This window comes from Suricata suricatta, chromosome 8, assembly GCF_006229205.1.
Source record: "Suricata suricatta isolate VVHF042 chromosome 8, meerkat_22Aug2017_6uvM2_HiC, whole genome shotgun sequence".
Taxonomy (NCBI): Eukaryota; Metazoa; Chordata; class Mammalia; order Carnivora; family Herpestidae; genus Suricata; species Suricata suricatta.
In genome coordinates this window covers 19,469,832-19,488,892 of record NC_043707.1, presented here as the reverse complement: position 1 = coordinate 19,488,892, position 19,061 = coordinate 19,469,832, and the positions used below count along the sequence as shown (strand labels likewise).

The window sequence follows — 19,061 nt, the reverse complement described above, 5'->3', positions numbered from 1 at the left end:
ATTGAGACCATCAAGGCAGGCATCCCCATTGAGAAGGGAAGAGAGACAGTGGGGACCTTTGAGGGTACAGACCTAGAGAGGTTGGATCCTCCAAGATTGGGAAGGAATGTGAGAACTCTAGGTCCCCCCAAAACAGGAGATCTGTGACTGGCTTCCTCATAGCACCCCGTAAAGATTATAGACAAGGTGGGGATCACTGGACGGTGCATTGGGAGGAGCTGGGTCCACTCCAGTGGACCCCAAGGGTCCCATCCACCTTGGATGTGTTCAACATGGAGGCCATGCCCATGTTATCCACCCATCCAAGGGGAACCTCCCAAACGTTTGCTTTGTGTGAGACCCCAAGACATTTGCAAGATCCACCCTGAAGGGAAAGGGAACCCAGTCCTTTTCTCCCTCTGGACAAGATGGAGGCCATGAGTGAGATATAATTTGATATTAATTTTCATGCCTGTACTCTTAAATTTGGGGGCTGGGAGTTCTTTCTTGCCCACCATGTTGGTTGGAAAAATCCCGAAAAATGTTCTACATGCATCAGCACCAAAACGTCTAGACAACATGTCTTTCCTTCCCCTGGGGCCTCACCCACAGGGCATGGCTGTGACCTGTGACAGCTACATGTGCGCCATCCACACATACCACTCTCTCTGCTGATGCCTGCTCTCCTCCTTCACAATGTTTGTTTTGGTCTCTCCCACAGATCCCTCTGTTGGATGTAGCTCTTGCGAAACACTGGCTGAAAAAAGAAAGTAGAAGGAAACCATAGGGTATAGAGAGGGCTGCGCTCTTGGGTTTGGAGTGAGGGCTGGCCCCTTGCAGCTCAAGTGGGACATGAGGAAGAGGAGCCCCCATCCGAGTCTGACACTTGACTGCAGTGTGAGTTTCTTGCCAGGCGTGTCTGCTCATTTCTGAAGGGCATCTCAGTGGTAATTCTTTTTTTTTAATTTAAAAAAATGTGTATTTATTTTTTGAGAGAGAGAGAAAGAGAGAGACAGAGAGAGACAGAAAGAGAACGAGCAGGGGAGGGGCAGAGAGAGAGAGAGAGAGAGAGAGAGAGAGAGAGACAGAATCCAAAGCAGGCTTCAGGCTCTGAGCTGTCAGCACAGAGCCCTACAGGGGGCTCGAACTCAGGAACCACAAGATCATGACCTGAGTCCAAGTCAGACACTTAACTGACTGAGTCACCCAGGTGCCCCTCTTCTATCAAAGAGGGGAAAACCATACTGAACTAGGTGGTCGGAGTGTGTGTAAGGGCAATTTTGTGTTTGGGGAGCTGGATTGGGTCTGCCAATTTCCCAAAGGAAAAGTAGGGTCATAGTGAAGTCAGCCAGTATAGACGAAGTCTCTGGGATGGGACCACCCGTCTTGTCTGGGAACCTGTGGGATGTTTTCTATTTTTCCCCATTAGACCGGTCACTTGTGAATGTGTGTGTGTGAGTGTGTGTTGCGAAGGTAATGACACAAGAAATCCAGGAAACGGAGGGCCCCTGATGCCTGGAGAAGCTATGCAAGCAAACCCCGTCTTAAGCCAGAGTCCGTGCACTGGAATCCAAAAAGTGAAATTTAAGACAAACCAGTGAGGCAATTGCTGGAGTTATAACCAAATGCCAGCTATGCCCTGACCTGGTGTCTTCTCCTTAGAAATCCCGCCCCTCACTCCGGTTGGCAGCGCGGTCCTAACCACCTCTGGTGTGGTGCTGGCTGATTCCCACTGGGCAAATGAACTCATACTCAAAGAGGCTCGGATGAATTTTAGTGTGCCTCAGTTTACCTGTCGACAGTGTGTATGTACTATGCGTGAGTGTGTGCGTAACAGAGAAGACAAGGAGAGAAAGGGAAGTGGGGTGGGGAGGAGGGGAGAAAACAGAAGAAAAGTGACATCTTCAGCACCACCGTTCTTCCCCACACAGACTACACCCCTATGACCAGCCCAGTAGGACCAACCCAGACTATAGGGCTACCTGCCATTTTCATGCTAGTTATTTTCAGATCTCTGTCTTTCATTTCTTTGTCTCTGTGGGCCTAACTTGGCCCTGGGAATATAAATACTGTCAGTGAATGAGAGGCAGAATGAATGAATGGCAGTAGAATAAGATAATTTAGAATTTGAATAGACGTAGATGCTTTTGGAGAGAAAGAGCTGTGTGTTTGGAAGTGGCCTCAAGGGTCCAGAGAGCCCCACACTCACTGCCCAAGGGCTCAGCTTGATGACAGACAGGGGTCCTGGGGTGCAGAGGGCCTGAGGAGGGCAGGGGCTGGCTGACCGAGGCCCCTGAACTCAGGTTGTGAAGAAGCCCTCTCATTGCTCATGAGTAACTGAGTAACTATTGCAGATGTCAGGGGAGGGGGGGCTCACTCTCTGAGCAGCCTCCAACCCATTTCCCTCTTTAAAAGTGGTCCAAATCCCTCTCTCAAAGTTGGTGGAGCAAACTGATAATTAAGCAACTAAGCATCAAAGGGAAGTTCTTAGAGCCCTGGCCATTGTTCAGAAAACCAGCGAAAAAATTACAGGCGAGATAAAGGACAACTAATCTGAGCCTTCCTTTCAAAGGATGTGCAGGCCCCAAGGGGGCTGGGGTTCAGGGTGGTCCTGGGACAGACGTCAGGGGCGATCCGGTCGCAGTGCGGGGAAGTCCCGGCTAAGCCCTGGGTCTCCCAGGGGCCCGGCTTCCGAGATCCAGCATCCCCCCTGCCCCTCCCACAGCACATGGCCCATGGGAGCCCTGGGGGACTTCCCAGATTGGGGTCTGAACCCTTCCAGAAGCCCCCTGGGCCATGCTGGCTGGCCAGAAAACGTGGCCCCTCTTCCTGGTATATAGGTTGTCCTCAAAGTACTAAGCTTATCAATCGTTAAGTAATTTAAGACAATTCTCATCGGAAATAAGCGTTTCTTCATTCACATTCCGTTGCTAGCCACTGCATGAATGTTTCAAAACGTCTGGCCACATGGAGCTTACACGGGAGACAGCGGAGAGTAAACAAATGAATAAGACCACATCCAGAATGTCGGCGTGTGATAAGCAGGGAGCAGAAAAAGAGAGCAGGAGGGGGACACCAGTGATGCTGGGGGTGTCACTTAAGGAGGGAATTGGGGAGGGGGAGGGGTGCTCAAATGGAAATAACCTTAGGAAGACCGCACTCCACGTCTGTAACTCCAGCAAAGTCCCTCCTGGATGTCCAATCTCCTGAACAGTCTCCTGTTTGGTTTCTCAGACTTCAGTCATCTCCTTCTGGTCCACCCAGCACATCCCAGCCAGAATGGATTCGACCCATTCACATCAGACCACCTCACTTACTGGCTTAAAAATCCAGGGTGATTCTCATTCATTAGAGAGGAGACCCCAGGTGCCCGCAGGTGCCAGGCAGGGAGGCTCAGTGGGCAGAGAGGCATGGCGGGGGCTGGGTTGATGGAAGAAGAGCTGGGGCCAAAAGGGACTGCTGCTCCTATGCTCCAGTCGGTAGCTGTGAAGAAAGAAACATAGACCCGGTGTTGCCAGGATCCGGTTTTTTTTTTTTTTTTTTTTTTTTTTTTAAGATGAGGACTTTAATCTTGATACTTAAATGAAATCTGTTCATGTTCAAATCTTGGCAGTAAACTAAAAATTTTTAAACACTAATGGGCTCAACAGAGCATGTCTGTGGACCAATTCTGGGCCCCTGGGGCCACAAGTTTGCAAATTCACTCATCACCTACACAAACTCACCCTCCCGGCTACCTTTGTCTCTGCCTCCATCTCCCCAAACAAACTCAAAACTCATATTTGGGGTATAGTAGAGTGAACATTGTTTCCCAGATCAAACACCCTCTCTCCTACCTCTGGGCTACTTTTCTTTCTATGTAGATTGGCAAACTCCTATTCACACTGCAAAACCCAGCTCAAAATCACCTTTTTTGTGAATCTTTCCATCAATCTCCAGAGAGGGATCATTCCTCTTTCCTCAGAACTTTCACAGCATTAGGCACATGTGTTTGATACATGTGATGATATGGTAAATCATAGACATGTCTGTGCTCTCTAACTTTGTGATTTTCTTGAAGCAGAGACAGGTCTTTGTATTCCAAAAAAAGGTGCCCAATAAGTTGATGGGAGGGCAAGAAAGCATATGGTTAGGAGTTTAGGATCTGGAACCATGGAGATTCCCCACTAAAATCTCAGCCCTACCATTTCCATGTCCATACTGGATTTTGCTTATCTGTAAAATGGACACATTGCTTAAAAGAGGAAATATCTATAAAATGCTTGGCACAAAGTCAGCTTTCAGTAAATGCTCAAAAAAAAAAAGGATCAAAAAGGTCTTCTTCTAGGTCTGCCCTTATTGAGGACAGACCTCCATGTTGCACAGAACCCTCCCTCCCTTCCCTCTTCCTTTCGGGTCTTTCTCTTTATTTTTGAGAGAGAGAGAGCAAGCAGGGGAGAGGTGCTGAGGAGTGTGGGGGAGGGAGCAAGAGAGAGAATCCCAAGCAGGCTCCACTCTCAGTGCAGAGTCCAACACGGGGCTCGATCCCACAACCCTGACATCATGACCTGGGCCAAAATCAAGAATCAGATGCTTAACGGACTGAGCCATCCAGACTCCCCGCCCCCCTGCACCTTCTTTTCTAAAGTGGGTTGAGCAGAGGTTAAAGAAGTCAGGTTTCTAGTCCAACTATCAGCCCTGCCACTTGAAGGTGGCCTTGGGGAGGTTACTCCCCCTCTCTGACAACCTCGTGTACATAATAGGATGAGTTATGACAGTGCCTATTTAATAAGATTATGGTCATAATTAAATTAGAAAATCAATGTATAGTTCTTAGCATGGTGTCTGGCTCGTAGAAAGTATTCAATATATTTTGGCTATTTATTGTTTTTAATTCACTTCCCATTTTCTTACGAAGGACATTTCCTTTTTACGAACCTGAGAGGTCCTCTGCCCTGCCATCCCTGAATGCATCACATGTCTGTGCAGAAATAAGCCTTGAGATCTGGGCTCTAATAAAGCGTTCTGCTTATCCGGTTTTGGTCTCTCTGTTTATCCAGGCAAAGTGTTCTTATATAACCATGCCGGTGCGGGTGCTGGGTTTTTTAAATAATGACTGCCTGTTTAAAAGCATGCCTACTCATTATAAGTAATTCAAACGGTGCCAAAGCAGGAAGGAGGAAGTAAAAGAAGCCACGCTGAGTCTTAATACCTAAAAATAACCGCTGTCACCATGAAGTGCCAGTCATTCCAGTCCTCCAGCACAGAGTGGGAAGGACAGACAGACACACTGTCATAAACACGATTCTAACATATTTGCTATTTAAATAAAAGTTCTTAAGTTAAATGTTCCTGAAGTTGACAGAAGAAAACGCAACAGGAAGTGAACCTGAAGGATTTCCCAGAATGGATTCTTCACCATAAAATGTATCGTTCCCTTTTAAGAGCCCTTTAAGGTTCAAGAAAATACATATTGGCAGACGTAGGAATCAATGCTTCTTCTAACTTCATGTTTTAATTTTGGCCAGTATCACAGGACTCCTGATACAAAAGATGACCCAACTCCCTTGATTTTGTTAAATGACTTTCAGTCTTACCTTGTCACCATGTATCAGTTTATGCTTTGTTCCTGGCTATTAGAACTTGGGCTGCGGGCAGGCCAGGAGGCTTGGCTCTGTAGTTACCCGGATTCTTTGCTCACAAGGTGACTTAGCAAAGCTCTCTACAATGTAGTTTTTTGTTGCCACTGAACAGGCATCGTTATTTTAAATGAGCTGAAGAATGCTATCGTTTCTGATCTATTTCACCCTCAATAGGAAGTCAACAGTCCTAAAGAATGTTTGCTCTTTCATTTTCTCTTATGCTGACTGACACCAAGGAACATACCAGGAGCTGCATCCAGTTCCTTCTCCTCGCATATGTTACAAAACAACTTCACTTTCTTCTGGATATTTAATGCTCCGGTGGAAAAGTCTGAAGCCACCTTGATTTCTCATGTCTTTTCCCTGGAAGAGAATGTACTTCCATTCTACAGATTGTTTTCCCTTCTTTCAGGAAAATTTCCCTCTAATATTGCGAATTTTTAAATTTTATTTTAAAAGTTTGTCTCATTCCTAAGCTTCCGGATGGGGCTGCATAAGAGAGAGGCTGGGCAGGAATGTGGGCATCTCGTGGACGCCAGTGATACTGACCAAACCATGCTGTTTCCTTACTTACGAAAAGAGGTGAGCCACAGGGTCTCGGCAACCCCATCATGCTCTGAGAGCTGCCAGATTCTGTCTGTCCTCAAAGGCAGATCTGGGGGAGAAGAAAACCACCAGGGATAGTGAATCGGAGCTCAGAGCTCCCTGGGGCTAGGACGTGCATCCCTCAGCTGCTGGAGGTGAGAGGCTGCCTTGTCCAGCTTCAACAATTCCAACTGGAGGGAAGAAAGCCTCTGTTGCCTCTTCGTCTCTGCCTCTCTCTTGATGGGGTCCAGGCCATGAGGCCATCAAGCTGCTTCTGCAACTTGTGTCTTCGGGCAGCTAGCAGAGATAGATGGGTCTGGGGGTCCACCAGCCCCTGCAGTTCCATGTACACCTGAATGGTATGGTTGAGTGGAGCCTGGGCCCGGCCAGACGGAGCCAGTACACCTGGTGGTAAAAATCCATGGCCCCACAGTGGCTCAGGGTGCTTAGGGGTTCCAGAAAGGCGTCGAAGAGACCCTATTCTCCAGGCTCTGAGCTCTGCAACATTTGGGGCTGAGCCTTCGTGAGCTGGTATGTGGTTCGGAGAGTCCTCGGTGCCTGCACAGCCTCTTGGACCCGGGAGAAGAGCTGTTCCAGGTCAGGCTGGTGCCAGTGCTCCAAGCTGCAGGCGGTGGAGTAGGGGGCAACAGAGGAGGCCACCAGGCCTGGGGGGCAGCCTCTGCCAGGGCTCTTCAGCCAGGAAGGGCATCAGTGGGGCAAGGAGGTGGAGACCAATGTCAGCGCAGGAGAACAGGACCTGAGGGGGTCTCGGGGACAGGGTGAGTGCAAGAGCACCGACTTCACAGCCTCCAAGTAGACATCACAGAGGTTATGGAACCAGAAGTGGTGCAGGGCATGGGTGAGGAGCGAGAGCTCTCTGGCATGGAAGCCTCGCTCACACTCCTGGGCAGGATCCAGGCATCCATGGGTGATGAGGGGGAAAGCGCCTCTGCAGGCCGGGGTATGAATTTCTCCCCTAAGGCATTGAGAATAAAGCACAGGGCATTCCAGATTTTGTTGCAGAAATGCTGGGAACTTAGGACCTCGGAGACAGACAGGTGCAAGTCACCACCTAAGGCCCCATGGGAGCACAAGGTGAATGTCAGAGCATCTGTCCCACACTCTGGGGGTGTCCGTCTAATATTGGGAATTTTGCATTGGTGTGTTGGTTGCGTTCTACACGTCAGGGACATTAGTGATCTCAACATTGGCTTACATCGTACTCCCTATGTGCCTACTCCCTGCCTCAAATGCTTTAATCTCATGGTCTTATTTCTCTATTTTAAATGCAATTATGTCAAGACTTTCTTCTGTGTTAGTAAATCAATTTTCAGCTCCATCCATTTTATCCTTTGATGTTTCTAAATTACCAATTCTGCATGAATATTATTGGCTCTCAATTTGTCTTTTCAGCCTCGAAACCTCCTATACGCCTCATTCTTTGAAAAACTCCTTTGGTCTTTGAATCCCCGCTTGGTTGATGTGGTGTTCTGGTTAGGTTCTTTGCCACGGGTCTTTGGGCTGCACTTCCTCCTGTTTCATGGGGCATTTTCTTCCAGTTTCCATTTCATGTTTCTTCGTGTGTCTACCCTTCGCCCAAAGTAAGTTTGCGTTGTTGTTACCACTTTCTTTCTGGTTTTGTTCTTGTTTCCACTTGCCAAGGGGTACGGCTGCATTTTCCCCTCTTGCCAGACCTGTTGTTCTTCTGAGCAACGATTCAAGGGCAGGAATTTTGCGTTGTAGCTACTTCTCTGTAGCCTGAGATGGGGTGAGCTGGCAAGGGGAGGGCAGGTGCGGGGAAGTGCAGTGTCAGAACAACCGCACCTCGTGTCTTCCCAGAGGTTTCTGGTGCCTTGTGCCAGTGTCCACCCCCCACCCCCTACCCTGGGGAAGAATCTTGGAGGATGCCCCCCATGGTCAAATTATTCCCCTGTTCAAAGCGGTGATGTGAATCTTTGTCCCCATTAAAAGTATCACTGCTCCTTTGCTTCTTCTGTCTTCATTCACCTCTCCCTGCCTCTCCCCTGCAGCCTAGTGACTAGCCCGACAGCCAGAGCAGGGAAAGAGCTCCCCCACCTCTGTCCACTCATTTATCGCTTTGGCGATATTCTTGAGAATACACGGCTTTCTGCTGCCCCATCAGGACCCCGCTGGGGCGCGGGGCGGAGGTGAGAAGTCCGGAGTCATACTGCTCTAAAAGTTTTGTTTCTTTTTTCTTTAATTAATTTATTTTAAGTAATCTCTACACCCAATGTGGGGCTTGAACTCATGACTCCAAGATCAAGATTTGCATGCTGTTCCCACTGAGCTAGCCAGACACCCCTGAAAGTTGTTTCTTTACTTGGTGGAGCATTTTATAGATTACGGCGTTATGTCATTCTCCCTCCCTTGGTTCTTCTTGTTATTATCGGTATTATCGCTAATTGTCTTTTTGGTAATTTTAACCATTGTTTATTTATTCCATTGGTACTAAGGGAGAGAGATTCTCTGATAGTTTTATTCTTTCCCCTTTATCCAGAAGATCCCTTAGTAAGGATTTATATTTCAAGTAAAAGGTGATCAAAGATGACAGTAGTTAAAAACAGATGGCTGAAAGTCCTAGAAAAGTCAAAATATTCTTCAATAGAAGAACATAATGGGAAGACCACTCTACTTGATTTCTGGATTTACCAGAAAACTATAGTAACGGAGACAGTGTGGTGTTACTGACTTAACGAAACATGGATGGGGCGCCTGGGTAGCTCAGTCGGTTAAGCGTCCGACTCTTGTTTTTGGCTCAGGTTCTCATCTCATAGGTGCGCGAGTTTGAGCCCTCATGTCAGGCTCCATGCCAACCACGTGAAGCCTGCTCGGAGTTCTCTCACTCCCTCTGTCTGTGTCCCTTCCCTGCTTGTGCTCTCTCTCTCTCTCTCTTCCATCTCCATCTAAAAAAATTAATAAACTTCAAAAAAAGAATAATACCTATAACAAAATAGAGTCCAGAAATAGACACATGGTTTGTGAGAAAACCAGAGTCAGCCCAAAGGCAGGAGGAGGGAGATGATACTTAATGTACTAATTTGGGTCTGATTTTTTTTTCCTCAATAACATCATGTTTTTAAGATTCTCATACTGTATGTATGGCATTTATCAGAAGTTTGATCCTTTGGTTACTGAGTGCATTCGGTTATAAAAATATGTAACATTGACATCTTAGTGATTCTCCTGTGGAGGAATATATTTTGGTTGTTTCCAATGTGGGACTGTTCTGAATAAAGTAGGTAAGAACATTCTGGTGTAACCAACCAATCAGAGCCAACCAGAGAGAGAGAGAGAGAGAGAGAGAGAGAGAGTCCCAAGTAGGTTTTGCACTGTTAGCACAGAGCCCAAAGCAGGGCACACACCCACAATCTGAGAGATCATGACTTGAGCCAAAACCAAGAGTCGGACGCTCAACCGTCTGACCCATCCATGTGCCCCTGAAAGAATTTCTTTTAAGAAAACCAGAAGAGACTGTTAAATACAGAGAACAAACTGAGGATTGCTGGAGGGGCGGTGCTAAATGGGTGATGGGCACTAAGGAAGGCACTTTTCGGAATGGGCACTGGCTGTCATATGTAAGAGATGAATCACTGGGAATCTACCCGTGAAGCCAAGACTACACTGTATGTTAACTAACTTGAATTTAAATAATGAAAATAAAAATAAAAGACTGAACTTGGAACTTGGAAATGGAATTGAGAAGATGCAATTTACACTTTGTTGACATATATATGCTGCCAAGCTCCTTCAGGCTATAAAATATATCTGGTGTAGAAAAATCTATGCTTCTCCTCCATTGTGATGATTCAATTCCAGGCCACCTGCTTCCCTTGTGCACCTGACTTTTCCACCTGGGGGCAGGTAGGAATGGTGGTCAAAATCGTGGCCAGGGTTACCTGGATTCAAATCCCAGCTCACCACTCTCAAATGGTGAAACCCTTGGCAAATCACTAACTCCTCTGAGCTTCACGGCCCCACATTTCCGGGCCCCTTGAAGGGCTGGGTGAACAAACACATGCAAACGTAGGGCATGTTCTTATACATAGTGAGGGTGAGTGCCTATTGTTTCATAGCTTTGCATCACTGGAACCTTGAGCACTGATTGTCTGTCCAGAAAGATCTCCCACAGGGGCGCCTGGGTAGCTAGCTCGGTTGTAGGACTGACTCTTGGTTTCGGTTCAGGTCATGGTCTGACAGTTTGTGAGCTCAAGCCCCGCATCAAACTCTGCGCTGTCAATGTGGAGCCTGCTTGGGATTCTTTCTCTTTGCCCCTCTCCTTCCCCTGCTCAAACTTGCTTTTCTCTCTCTCAAAATAAATAAATAAACATTAAAAAAAAGAAAGCTCTTCCAGGGCCACAGTATCCTTGGTGCAGTGGTGCAAAATGTGGGCAGAGCATAGTCCCTTCTGTGCTTGGGGCCATCAGCCTCCTGCTAAAACTTCGACACGCACTCTGCAACAGTAAGGCAGGTCGGTCATTATTCTCTAGGTAGGGACTTTTTAGGCTTCATCGTTTATGTGGGAATGGGTCCCTTCTCTGTTCATTGTTCCCTTCTGGCTTTCTAGGATTCCTTTGTTCTGAATACTGATTCAAGGTATTAATTAGCTTGACTGGAGTTATCATTTCATTATGAATGCATATCAAACCGAGATGCTGTATGCCTTCGATGTATACAGATTTTAGTTTTTAGAAATGGGCTCAGGAATGCGGGGTGGGGTGGGAAATAGCCCATCGTAGGGTTGAGCTTTGTTCCAAGGTGGCTCTCTCAGAGGCTACTGAGGGTGCCGCTCAGATGGTACTATTAAGGGCTCCCCTGGCCGAGGTCCTGGGGTGGTGCTGCTAGGAGGGAGCACCTCTCAGCCCAGCTCTGCCAGCATGGGTTGTGTGCCAGTCTTGAGGTGCACCTGACAGTCCCTTCAGTATGTCACACCTTGAAGTCTGGGCTCCTTATTTTCCTACTTCTCTGGCTCTCAAGTCATACTGATGTGCCCCCTGGATTAGCTAGGATCACAGAGCTCTATTTCACTGATACATGGCCTTCCTCCCTAAATTCCAACCTGCTGTTGATGAGTCTTGATCTCTTCATTCACCACTTGTAATGCCCACTGGATTGGTCCTTTGTGGCTGTGAAGGGTCAGATTATTGTTCAGCAGGAATGTATGTAGTATTCTACCCCTCCCGATGAGGGTCGTCTATAATTCTCAGCCCCTAGATTTGCCTTCTTTGGCCAAAGGGATATTGACAGCCATGATGTTAGCATGATTTGGCTTGGCTCTGGAGCTCCAGTGATAACCATGAGAAGAACATGCACTGGGTAGCCACTACCCTTTTAGCCCGGGTCCAAGAACATGGGGCAGACTTGACCCCAATGTATAGCCTGAAGCCAAGGCCAGCCAACCTGCAGCCTGGTGGAATTATCTGAGACATTCTTTATGTGCAGACCCCATATCCACGAAGATAAATGCTTATGGGTGTAAAACATTGAACTTCGAGGCAGTTTGTTACATGGCATTCTTGTGTCAGTAGCTGACTGACACACTGGACTTGGATGTTAATGAGTTAACTTTGTCCCACATGCCAAGCCTATGATAAACCTGGTGTTTTACTTTTTCATGATCCTGATCTCAACTTCATTCCTACCCATGAGCACATATGGCCAGTGTCTCAGCCTGACATGTACCTAATCCCACCTCAGCCAGTATACTTGGTGACCAACAAAGAGACCCGCAATGCAATCCCCAGAAGTAAACAAACATTCTATAGCTTAAGTATGTGCATGAAAGTGTAAAAACAAAGTACCTCTAAGTGAAAGTTCAGGCATGAGCCCTCAGTCAGGAGACACAGGAAAGAGGCTTTGGTTGAAAAGGCTTGAAGGCTGCTTAGGTAATATTCTCATGTCTTTTGGAGGTAGACGTATAATTATTTCATTATGTTTTCCTGTGAAGTGTGAAAACTCTCTTTACCAATCCTCTTAAATTAGTTAAATATAATATTCAGCGAGACAGGAGACAGAGCAATGTTAATTGAAAGTGGAGAGGTGTTTATAGGTTGATATGGTGCAGCCAACTGTGACTCAAATTAATGTTTCGGGGTTCCTGCACCTGCCTGATACCCTCAAGTTTATTCTGTTTTTCCAATAGCAGCTCCTGGCACCCAGAGAATCTTGTTCAATGTGCCACAATGCCAGCATGCTTTGGAGAAGATTTCTTTGAACTGGGTCAAAGAAGATGCAATTTTAATTACATTCTATTTGTGAGATTTTGCCTGATGAGGTGTTGAGGACAACAGGGGACTTTTCAAAAATTCATCTCACTCCATATAGGTTGTTGATGAGATTGTCACTGAGACTGTCCCCGGTGTTATCTTTGAGTCTGTAAAGGTTGGGATTGCTCCATCACCTAGACCAGACCATAGTCGGACCCTTGGGGATTAGCACAACAGGAAATGGCAGGATATTGAAAGACAGAAACTGGTCAAAGAGTTTAATTTTACCTCTATTCTCTATTAAGTATAGTATCAAGTTATTCTCTGCTCTGTTCCTGTATGATGGTGGGTTCTTCAACTGTATGGTGGTTCCTAAATTCCATTACTTACTTGTTCAATGGGACAAATGTAACCCATGTCCTTCAGCTGAGCCTGTCTCCTGCGTGTGACCGGTCAACCATAGCAGAAGCAGAAGCAGATGTATTTTTGATCCCTTTCTTCACTGCCCTCAGGCAGGAATTGTGGTACCATGCTGGCATCCAATCACATCCTTCTTCATTTATTTGGAACACCTAGGGCATGTGTGTAACTATTCTTTTATGGAACGGTCTGGAAAGTCTGGTTGAAACAAAAAAAGTAACTTTTAACAGGAAATGGAGAGATGATTGGGTTTTCCTCTCTTTGTTAGACATTCAGGCTCTGTTTTGGAAGGGAAACAGAGAGAGTAGTGTAGCTTGCTTAGGAATAATAGGTAATAATAACAATTGTTAGTGTCATTTATTTCCCATAAAGAGGAAAATTGTTCCACAGCAGTGTTCTTGGGTCCCAAACCCACGTGGGGTATTTTTTCCCCAAACCCATGACCACTTCTCTTTAGCTTTTCACTAGCCACAGTTTTATATTTATATCAAGATTGGAATTGCCCCTGGGCCTGCCTTGGCCAGGTCGATAAGCACCGGGGTCCCAGAAGCACTAAACTTCTGGACCTTTCTTTGTCCAAACACCTATTTTGGAAGATTTTCTGCATCTTAAACCTCAGGACTCTACTCCTGGCTTCATTCAATTCATTGAGAAATTTGATTCTTCAGAAAAAGGTGCCTCATTACAGAAGCCTTCTTTGTTTTCAATTGAAGTATAACTGACATACAATGTTATACTAATTTCAGGTGTACAACATGGAGATTCAACAATTCCACACATTACACAATCCTCACTATGATAAGAATAGTTACCATCTGTCACCAAACAAAAGCATTACAAAACTATTAGCTGCATTTCCTATGCTGTACTTTTCACCCCCATGGTTTATTTATTTTTATAATTGGAAATTTGAAAAAAAAGCCGACAAAGGATCTGAATAAAAGTTTTCCCAAAGAAGACATACAGATGGCCAACAGACACGTGAAAAGATGTTCAACATTACTCATCATCAGGGAAATGCAAATCAAAACCACAATGAGGCATCACCTCACACCAGTCAGAATGGCTAGTGTCAGACAGACGAGAAATAAGAAGTGTGAGGGATGTGGGGAAAAGGGAACCTCCATGCACTGTTGGTGGGAATGTAAGTGGTGCAGCTACTATGGGAAACAGTATGGAGGTTCCTAAAAAAAAAATAGGCCTACCCTATGATTAAGTAAATGTACTGCTGAGTATTTATCCAAAGAAAACAAAAACTCTAACTCAAAAAGATATATGCACCCTTCCATTTACTGCAGCATTGTTTACAATGGCCAAAATATGAAAGCAGCCCAAATATCCATCAACAGATGAATGGATAAAGAAGATGTGGTATGTACATTCAATAGAATAATGTACATTCAATAGAATATCACTCAGCTGTGAAAAAGAATGAAATCTTGTCATTTGTGACAACAAGGATGCATCTAGAGGGTATCACACTAAGAGGATAAGTTAGATAGAGAAAGACAGATACCATATGATTTCACTTATATGTGGAATTTAAAACACAAAACTAGTAAACAAACTAATAAACCAAAACAGACTCAAACTGGAGAACACATTAGTGGTTGCTGGAGGGAATGGGTAAAACAGGTGAAGGGGTGAAGAGGTACAAACTTGCAGGAGCCTTCTTTAATCACCCTACCTAAAGTGGCTTCCCCACACTGCCACTTTTGATCATGTCGTCCTATTTTATTTTATTAATTGTATAACTGTATAGATGTTTGGTTTTTATTAATTCATTTATTAATTCATGATTTGACTTCACTGGAATACAAATTCAATGAGGTTGGGGTCTGTTATGTCCAATTCCATGCTATCTCCTTAATACTCAGAAGGGTGTTGACACATAGCAGGTGTTCAATAAAACTTTATTGAAATAAGTAATTGATGGCTGGATGGTCTTGGGTTCCTTCCATATGGGCCATTACTATATTATCTCCTTGGCAAATAGAGATAACATTTTCCTTTGTTGATGCCAAGAATCTCTGTTTCCTTCAACTTCCCATGGTCTACCATTCTTCTTCACCTGGATTGCACCTTCTTGGAAAACCCAGTCTTGTTGATGTTCCGTATTAGAATGTGCACCCAGAACCAGTATACGTATTTCAGGACTGGCCTGATGAGAGTGACTGGACTGCTGACTGAGGGATTCTGATAAGGGAATGATAGAAGACGGATGAGTGTCAATAGGAGGAACACTGGGGACAAACAGAAAGTCTGAAATTCTTGAAATGAAAGCCAGTGTGGGAAGGCTTACCTACCAGGTTCTTTGGACAGCTCATTGGTGGTCAAATCTTGCTAAAATATCTAAGAAAGTGAGGTGTCTACACAAGACTCTGGAAAAGTGACCCAAAGAAGGTATCCTTTGGGTTGTCATGGTGTCCACCAATGGGCTAAAAAGACCTTGCTGTTCACAATTAACTTAAAAACAAATTTCTCATTTATAGAGATAAAAGCATGGGGATTCTGCCTTATCCATAAGCCAGTCCCAAAGCCTTATTAAAACTTCTCCCTCATTCCCCAAACTAATTTCTCTTGATTCAAGAGTCTTCAAGTGGTGGAGCGTAGCCAACTCTCCTTTGGAAAACCCACTTCACATAAGCAAATGAATCAGAATGCATTGCCCTTGGAGAAAGGAGGAGGTCATGTTACTTCTCTGTTGATTTCTCTCTCTGTCCTAGAGTGCCCAGTGACCTGGTAGGGGAGTGGGACTCCCTTCACTGACCTGAGACTTTCAGGTGCTGTTTTGTGGGTAATGGGTGCTCTAGTTCTCAGAAGAGCAGTCATTTGTAAAGATCTGTTCCACATTTTGGCCAACACTTTCCCAGTTTCACCCTTGAATTCTTTCAAAACACTTGGGTGGATGCCATCCCGGTCTGCTGTTTATCTCTATCTAGTTTGTGCATTTCTTCGAATTAGAGTTAGTGCCTCATGTCCATGGGCCCCAAGAGATGACGTGGCAGGCAATGTCTCTGACACCTTCCTTGTTCCTCCCATACAATGTCAAATGTTCTCAAGGTCACCAAGGAGACAAAGTTTGAAACAACAAGATTAAGAATTTCCCCGCATCAGCTTCTTGTCCTTGTGCATTCAAGGAATACCTTGGGGTCTGCTAAAGGCTTCCTCACATTATCCTTTGGGGGCACCTAATACTGGGTAGGACCTTGACTGTTGCCCAGATATGAAGGAAGATGCCCTTTTCTCTCCAATACCTCATCTCTGGCTCTTTGGATTCACTGGCAGTGGTGGGAGGTTCCAAAAATACTTTTAAATCATCTCCAACTGGAGCACCTGGGTGGTGCTCAGTCAGTCAAGCATCCGACTTCAGCTCAGGTCATGATCTCATGGTTCAGGAGTTTGAGCCCCGCATTGGGTCCTGTGCTGATAGCTCAGAGCCTGGAGCCGGTTTCAGATTCTGTCTCCCTCTCTCCCTGCCCCTCCCCCACTCTCACTCTGTCTCTCTCAAAAATAAATAAACATTTAAAAAATGTTTTTAAATCATCTCCAACCTCCAAGAGTTTGGACCCCATTCCCGAATGTATTTCTCCTAAATCCTGTCTCTTTGACCTGGATGGGACAAATACGGCGTGTGTAACAAGACTGTAGGGCAGAGGGTAACTCAAGTCACAAAAAAACACAGAGGGTGGGAATTTGAGATAACAAAACAATGGGATACGTTAAAAGAAAGGTATATCCCTATCTTTTTCAATTTCACCATCTCTTAGGGTGAACATTATGGCCGTTTCCATGGTCAAAGGGGCATGAAGATGCTACCTGGAATTTGGCATTCCATAAGCCATGCACTTTTGCCTGTGCGAGTGCTAAGCATTTTAAACACACCCTGGGGCGCCTGGGTGACTCAGTCAGTTGAGCGTCTGGCTTCGGCTCAGGTCATGATCTCACGGTTCGTGGGTTCGAGCCCTGCGTTGGGCTCTGTGCTGACAGCTCAGAGTCTGGAGCCTGTCTTCAGATTCTGTATCTCCCTCTCTCTCTGACCCTCCCCTGCTAATGCTGTCTCTCTCTGTCTATCAAAAATAAATAAACAACATTAAAAAAATAAAAAATTAAACACGCCCTGAATTCTCACACATGATATAAGGGGGTCTCTGCAATCCATGCCCGGCCTTCACTTCCAGTTTCATTCTCTTCATTCTATCCTTCCTGAGATACATCTACACTCAACTTTCCTGAACACAAAACGTCCATGTAGGTCTCTCTGTGCACATGGACACTTCTCTAGCCCAAGTCTTGCAGACTCATCTGTAAGGACCCAGCCCTGTGGAGACAGCACAGGTCCCTTCCCCTGTGTGTCCCTGATTCTTAGCAAGGCCATCTCATACAGCACGCAAGTGCACTAGGTTATAAAGGTCTATTTACATGGAATTGTTATTCCACACGGCAGTGATAGCCCTGGAGATTTTGATGTTGGACAAAGAGGAACAATTTCCCTTATGGGCTGGCAGGCTCTGATCTCTCACTGCCCAGTTCTAGAGCCAGCCTGACCAGGCAAAGGGTCCCATCCAGAGACAGACCATCAGATCGTGTCTTGCTACCATAGAGATGCCTCTTTGAGAGCCCAGAGCTTCTGTGTCCCCAGGGTCACAGCTCTGTCTACCTCTGTGCCTTGGATGCCCATCCCCTCTGAGCCAAACAGCCTTGCAGCCCAGACTCATAATCAGGGGACCCTGTGGGAGCCGAGGGAAGGATGTTGCACCAATGGATATGGACATCTGGAAGCTCTGGGTTCAAGACCTTAGGATTAGTTACCAGCTGTGCCTGCTTCGGAAAGCTTTCAGAGCCTCAGCCTCACCAGAACGAGGACAACATCTGTACAATCACATAGGTCTGGGGTCATGATCGAATGATGTAAAATAGTTATTGCAGTGTCCAGTCTTGAGCAAGAGGTCAAAATATGGAGATGGGGGTGAAGGAGATGAGGATGAAGAGGAGGGGAAAGTGACGTCAGTGTTTGCCAGTCTCATCTGGCCATTGCTCCTGCCAGCATGAGCTTCTTAGCCTTGTCTGTTTGCCTATTGCTCTTCTGTCTTTTCTGATGCTCATCCTCTCCTCCTTGGACTGTCATTCCTCAGTCCGAACGTGGCTTTGTGATCCCGCCGGCCGCAGGTGCATCAGAGCCTGTGGTCCCCAGGGCACACCCTGCCCTCCAGATGAGGCACTCAGGTCTGCCAAGGCTCAGGGCTGCCGGCGCCTGGCGCATGGCCCTGCTGTAATCCAGACGCCACACAGACACATCTACATCTCCTGGTGTATCCAATGCTGCTTTTCCGGCGTCACAATGGGAAAAATTCAAGGTCAGAACAAACAAACACAAAATCAATTTTACCTTGGGAGCTAGCTCTTTTACAGAGCAGCTGACTGTCCTCCACGCCCTGGCTCAGAGCGCTCGGTGCTTCAGGGGAAGGCCCTTCCCAAGATCTTTTCAGAGAAACACAACACAAAACCAAACAACCATGGGAGGGCTGGTGCGCCTGTGTGTGGTGGGGGGAGGGTGTCGTGTATTTTCTCTCTCTCTTCTCTCTTGCCATCTGCTTCCTTCTCTATTTCCCCTTTGGCTTCTCTCTTCCCTTCCCTTCTCCAATTTTCCAACAGAGTCTGTCTGTGTCTCTATTTTCCCCTCTGTCTTAACTTCTGCTCCTTTCTCTTTCCCTCCCCCTTTTGCCACTCATCTCCTGTCCTTCCTGTTCCATTCTGAACCTCTCTCCTCCTTTCCTGACCATTTCTGTTTCTGTCTCTGGCCCTTCTCCTCGTCCCCCGTCTCTGTCATTGTCTGTCTCCACAGCATGCTAGTGGTTTCCCATTAAACACCTCTGATTAGGTCTGTTTCTCCCTCAAAATGCAGGAGCCTCAGGATTTCCTCTGACCAGGGCTGGGGGCTCCCTGGGCTGCTTTCTCTGCTGATAAGCTCAGCCTGAGGAGTTCCTGGTTGTGTGTGAGGTGGTCCCATGGACTGGGGAGGCAGGCTTGGCCTTGGTGGGAGGGACAGGCAAGACTGCAAGGGGACTGGTTGTGTCTGGGGGCTGAAGACACAGTGGACCTGAGTGTGAATCCTACTTCCTGCTGGGACTATCTTGTGCAAACCACGAGGTGCATGAGCATGTGTCTCCCTACCTGTGAAAGGCGGCCAATAATCGTCCCTACCCAGGGCATCCCCAAAATGAGAATTCCA

At 46.3% G+C, this 19,061-nt stretch overlaps 1 pseudogene; it reads right to left on the bottom strand.

Annotated features, from left to right (window-relative positions):
• Positions 1 to 6,295: 6,295 nt before the first annotated feature.
• Positions 6,296 to 7,378, bottom strand: LOC115297512 (annotated as a pseudogene).
• Positions 7,379 to 19,061: the final 11,683 nt, after the last annotated feature.